The sequence below is a fragment of the Dendrobates tinctorius genome, unplaced genomic scaffold (genome assembly GCF_039654945.1).
Source record: "Dendrobates tinctorius isolate UK_male_01 unplaced genomic scaffold, ASM3965494v1 ptg000102l, whole genome shotgun sequence".
In the NCBI taxonomy this organism is placed as follows: Eukaryota; Metazoa; Chordata; class Amphibia; order Anura; family Dendrobatidae; genus Dendrobates; species Dendrobates tinctorius.
The window spans coordinates 19,190,852-19,196,740 of NW_027361770.1; the positions used below are offsets into that span (position 1 = coordinate 19,190,852).

The window sequence follows — 5,889 nt, forward strand, 5'->3', positions numbered from 1 at the left end:
CGTTCATGTGAAAGTGGGGTTCGGTAACGTCAGCTGATCCCCTGCTGTGTGGAGGGCAAACTGCTGCTGCCTCCAAATTGTAACTACTTCAGATTTAAACATTCTCTGATTTGGCCTCTGTCTCCACTCTGTCTCTAGTATTTCCCCTGACCTCCAGCACCGCCAGTTCCTGCTCACAGTTGTCGTCCGCGCATTCCACACTTGTTCCTGTGTTCCTGGTGTTCTGTTACGTGAGCAGATCCCCCAATGTGTGTCCGGCACTGTCTCCTGTGCTGTCCACCTTCCCACTGCAAGCAGTGGGAAGGTGGACAGAGCAGGAGACAGTGGCAGACACACATCAGGGGATCTGCTGACACTACAGAACCCCAGTAACACAGGAACACATGTGGATTGGGCAGACGGCTACTGTACGCATAAACTGGCGGTGTTGGTGGTCACGTGAAATCCTGGAAACAGAGTGGAGACAGATGCCTAATTGGAGCACGTTGACAGTCTGTTGGTAGCCTACAAACAATATAAAACTGCCACCAAGTAGGCCTCGGCCTTCATCATGATTGTCCCTGGGTTCCAACAACACCAGTTGGTTCTCGGCAGTGTCTTTGGCATGGGTACTCCCTGTTGCCCAGCCTGGTTCCAGCACGCCAGCTGTTTCCAGGTAGTGTCAAGGTCACTATGCCACCAATCCGTTGTCCTGTCGTCTTGCGGCCGGGTTAGCTGACTCTACAGTGCCTGCAGTTTAGGTGACTCCTATGTGGGCTGCGGGAACTGGCACTGAAGGCTGGATCCATAGTGCCAATGGGACATGGACCCCCTGTAGGACTGTGGGTTTCGGTAACTGCGGCCGGCTTGCGGCTTAGCTACTTTGCTTTGGATGGGTACTTTCTGCTACCCACCCGAGTGCCAGCACTGTCAGCTGGTTCTCGCCAGAGCCTTTGGCCTAGGTGCCTCCATCTCGGTATCCGAAGGTCCAGCACCGTCAGCTGGTCCTTGATAGTGCTTTCTAGCACAGGTACCTCCTGCCTAGTAACCGTGGTCCAGCAACGTCAGCTGTTCCTCGGTAGTGCCATTGGCTCTTGTAGCTTTTGCTACCCATCTTGGTTCCAGCACCGTCAGCTGGTTCTCGGCAGTGTCTTTGGCACGGGTATTCCCTGTTGCCCAGCCTGGTTCCAGCACGCCAGCTGTTTCCGGGTAGTGTCAAGGTCATTATGCCACCAATCCGTTGTCCTGTCGTCTTGCGGCCGGGTTAGCCGACTCTACGGTGCCTGCAGTTTAGGTGACTCCTATGTGGGCTGCGGGAACTGGCACTGAAGGCTGGATCCGTAGTGCCAATGGGACATGGACCCCCTGTAGGACTGTGGGTTTCGGTAACTGCGGCCTGGCTACTTTGCTTTGGATGGGTACCTTCTGCTACCCACCCGGGTTCCAGCACTGTCAGCTGGTTCTCGCCAGAGCGTTTGGCCTAGGTGCCTCCATCTCGGTATCCGAATGTCCAGTACCGTCAGCTGGTCCTAGGTAGTGCTTTCTAGCACAGGTACCTCCTGCCTAGTAACCGTGGTCCAGCAACGTCAGCTGTTCCTCGGTAGTGCCATTGGCTCTTTAGCTTTTGCTACCCATCCGGGTTCCAGCACCGTCAGCTGGTTCTCGGCAGTGTCTTTGGCACGGGTACTCCCTGTTGCCCAGCCTGGTTCCAGCATGCTAGCTGTTTCCAGGTAGTGTCAAGGTCACTATGCCACCAATCCATAGTCCTCTCGTCTTGCGGCCGGGTTAGCCGACTCTACGGTGCCTGCAGTTTAGGTGACTTCTATGTGGGCTGCGGGAACTGGCACTGAAGGCTGGATCCATAGTGCCAATGGGACATGGACCCCCTGTAGGACTGTGGGTTTCGGTAACTGCGGCCGGCTTGCGGCCTGGCTACTTTGCTTTGGATGGGTACCTTCTGCTACCCACCTGGGTTCCAGCACTGTCAGCTGGTTCTCGCCATAGCCTTTGGCCTAGGTGCCTCCATCTCGGTATCCGAAGTCCAGCACCGTCAGCTGGTCCTTGATAGTGCTTTTTACCACAGGTACCTTCTGCTTAGTAACCGTGGTCCATCACCGTCAGTTGGTCCTCGGTAGTGCCATTGGCTCTTGTTCCTTCTGCTACCCATCCGGGTTCCAGCACTGTCAGCTGGTTCTCACCAGAGCCTTTGACCTAGGTGCCTCCATCTCGGTATCCGAAGTCCAGCACCGTCAGCTGGTCCTTGGTAGTGCTTTTTAGCACAGGTACCTTCTGCTTAGTAACCGTGGTCCATCACCGTCAGTTGGTCCTCGGTAGTGCCATTGGCTCTTGTAGCTTTTGCTACCCATCTGGGTTCCAGCACCGTCAGCTGGTTCTCAGCAGTGTCTTTAGCACGGGTACTCACTGTTGCCCAGCCTGGTTCCAGCACGCCAGCTGTTTCCAGGTAGTGTCAAGGTCACTATGCCACCAATCCATTGTCCTGTCGTCTTGCGGCCGGGTTAGCCGACTCTACGGTGCCTGCAGTTTAGGTGACTCCTATGTGGGCTGCGGGAACTGGCACTGAAGGCTGGATCCGTAGTGCCAATGGGACATGGACCCCCTGTAGGACTGTGGGTTTCGGTAACTGCGGCCGGCTAGCGGCCTGGCTACTTTGCTTTGGATGGGTACCTTCTGCTACCCACCCGGGTTCCAGCACTGTCAGCTGGTTCTCGCCAGAGACTTTGGCCTAGGTGCCTCCATCTCGGTATCCAAGGTCCAGCACCGTCAGCTGGTCCTTGGTAGTGCTTTTTAGCACAGGTACCTTCTGCTTAGTAACCGTGGTCCAGCACCGTCAGTTGGTCCTTGGTAGTGCCATTGGCTCTTGTTCCTTCTGCTACCCATCCGGGTTCCAGCACTGTTTGCTGGATCTCACAAGAGCCTTTGGCCTAGGTGCCTCCATCTCGGTATCCGAGGTCCAGCACCGTCAGCTGTTCCTCAGTAGTGCCATTGGCTATTGTTCCTTCTGCTGCCACTACGGGTTCCAGTACTGTCAGCTGGTTCTCGCCAGTTTCTCAGCCTTCTTGTACCTTCTGCTACATTTCCAAGATCAAGCTTTTTGAAATTGTCTTTGGTAATCCTTATTGATCTCCATGACGACGACCCTGATGACGACGACCCTGAAGACCACACCAAAGAAGACCAGAAATATGACCCTAAATAATAAGACCAAGAGGACAAAGAACATGAAGACAACCACCAAGATACAGAACAAAAGACAGAAGAACAAGAAGCAGAAGAAGCAAAAGCAGAAGAACAGAAAGCAGAAGAACATTAAGCATAAGACTAAAAATCAGCATAGAAGAAATCAAAATTATAAGCAGAAGAAGACTAAGCAGTAAATGGGGGTGAGTCCGTTCCTCCTCGTGGTGCCCCTGGAAAATGCCTGCTGCTGCAGGCCAAACTGAACGCGGACAAATCCTGTTGTAAATCTTTTGTGACAGGCAGAACATAAGGTGTAATCTTATAACTTTTATAGATAAGTACTACAGTTATGCCCATCACCATAAGAAAATGAAGAGAAAGAAGAATAGGAAGAAGATGAAGAAATAGCATATGAAAATTAATAATAGCTGAATAAAAAGAATATGAAGAATGGAAAAAATGGGAAGAAGGTGAAAAAGAAGAAGATGAATAAGGTGAAGAAAAAGTTGATGAAAAAAATGCTACTGCTGCGGACAATGAAGGAGAAAGTGTGGGAGAAGTACAAAAGAAGGAGAAGAACATGGAAGTTGTGAAACATACATATCTGACAAAATATAAAAAAATTAACATAGTCAATATCTTTTTAACTCCGAACGTCTTGAAAAAAAAAATTGGTATTAATGCTATGCCATGTGATTTGAATAAACCACTATGCCTTTAATGTCTCCTCCACCTCCCACAATACATTCTACATGACTCTTATTTGTTTTCAATTACGTAGAATTAGCCAACAAGGAAATAAAGGGCTTTTTTAAATTCTGATACCAGAAGTCCCATTGACTTGAATGGGACTTCCGGTATCGGAATCGGCGATACCCGATATTTTTTTCGTATCGGGCGATACCATCCGATACGATATTTTTGGGTATCGAACGGTATCGCTCAACACTATTTAAGACAAATTAAATGAAGATAATAATACCAAAGAATTTTGCAATCATTTTCAGGAAGAAACTGAGTATTATCTGACAGAATTGCAGGGGTGTCAATACTTTTGGCCACAACTGTACATACATACACACCCACATTGAGCTTTATATATTATATATTCAAAATTTAAAAGTAACTTTCAAAATGTAAAAGTTGGCAGGCCACAAGAGGGTGACAATGTTTCAAAATAGCCATCATTGAGTCAAGAATGTGTTAGAAATTGAGTAGCTTAACTGCACATGGGATACTTGAATTAAGGCAGGAAGTAATGAGGGCAAGGAGCTGCAGGCCTTGTAGTAGGTCGGTGTGCAGAAATGTATCTATACAAAGCAAAACATATTACTGCAGCTTATCACACCGCATCTACCAAGCAGCAAAGGCCGAGATAGATCATTATTTAAATTACAGATTGAATACAAGGCCTTCCATATATAGGTGAATAATACTTGATGTAGCAGAGTTGGTCAAGTTAAATCAAGTCAAAGGAATTTGAAATGTGCAATGTAGACCAAGAAAAAACTAATGCACAGCAACTAAAGTTGAAAAACACATTCAAATATTGCTTTGAAAAGACGACTTGCTTTGGTTTCAATTCAATTCAATCTGTTTTTGGAAACCAGTTGCGAGAGAGCGCACCATCCCTGAAGATACTGTAATGACGGGGCGATACATGGAGTGAATTGAGCATGCTCTTTTTCCATCTCCCTTTTCTAAAAATCCATTTAATATATGGTCCCCAGATAGGGGACGTGTTAGATATTAAACTGATAAGAACAAGCGTGGTCTCCCCACCTCCCCAACTGTCTGCTGAGGCTCCCTCAGCAGACTGAAGCTGGCTGCTGCAGCGCAGCTGTTAAATACTCTTGGCTGCCCATTGTGACACATGATCCAATTGTTCCATTGGCCCATTGTGACACGTGATCCAATTTCTCCATTGGCCCATTGTGACACGTGATCCAAATTTTTCCATTGGCCTATTGTGACGCATCAAAGTGTTCCATGCATAGAATACATTCTGTCACAGTGTTCCATGAATGGAACACATTCTACCTACTACAGGCAGGCAGCGCACATAGCTGCTACAAGCCACTAGAATACTCTCAGACAGGTGAACGTAGGTCGAACATTCAATTAACATGCCTGATAAATTGTTTTTTTTATTGAATTGATATAAATATACACAAATATATATATATATATATATATATTCAAAATTTAAAAGTAAATTTCAAAATGTAAAAGTTGGCAGGCCACAAGAGGGTCACAATGTTTCAAAATAGCCATCATTGAGTCAGGAATGTGTTAGAATTTGAATAACTTAACTACACATGGAATACTTGAATTAAGGCGGGAAGTAATGAGGGCAAGGGGCTGCAGGCTTTGTAGCAGGTGGGTGTGCACAAAATTTATCTATCCAATGTGAAACACATTGCTGCAGCTTATTACACCTGTGCCTACCAAGCAGCAAAGGCTGAGATAGATCATTATTTAAATTACAGATTGAATACAAGGCCTTCCATATATAGGTGAATAATACTTGATGTAGCAGAGTTGGTAAAGTTAAATCAAGTCAAAGGAATTTGAAATGTGCAACGTAGACCAAGAAAAAACTAATGCAGAGCAATAAAGCAATCAAAGCTGAAAAAAGCATTCAAATATTGCTTTGAAAGACAACTTGCTTTGGTTTCCGTTCAATTCAGTCTGCTTTTGGATCCGGTTTAG

The 5,889-nt window shown here is 47.0% G+C and overlaps 1 pseudogene; it reads right to left on the reverse strand.

The window, feature by feature from the left end:
• Positions 1–4,792: 4,792 nt before the first annotated feature.
• LOC141099831 (U2 spliceosomal RNA) lies at positions 4,793–4,971 on the reverse strand (annotated as a pseudogene).
• Positions 4,972–5,889: the final 918 nt, after the last annotated feature.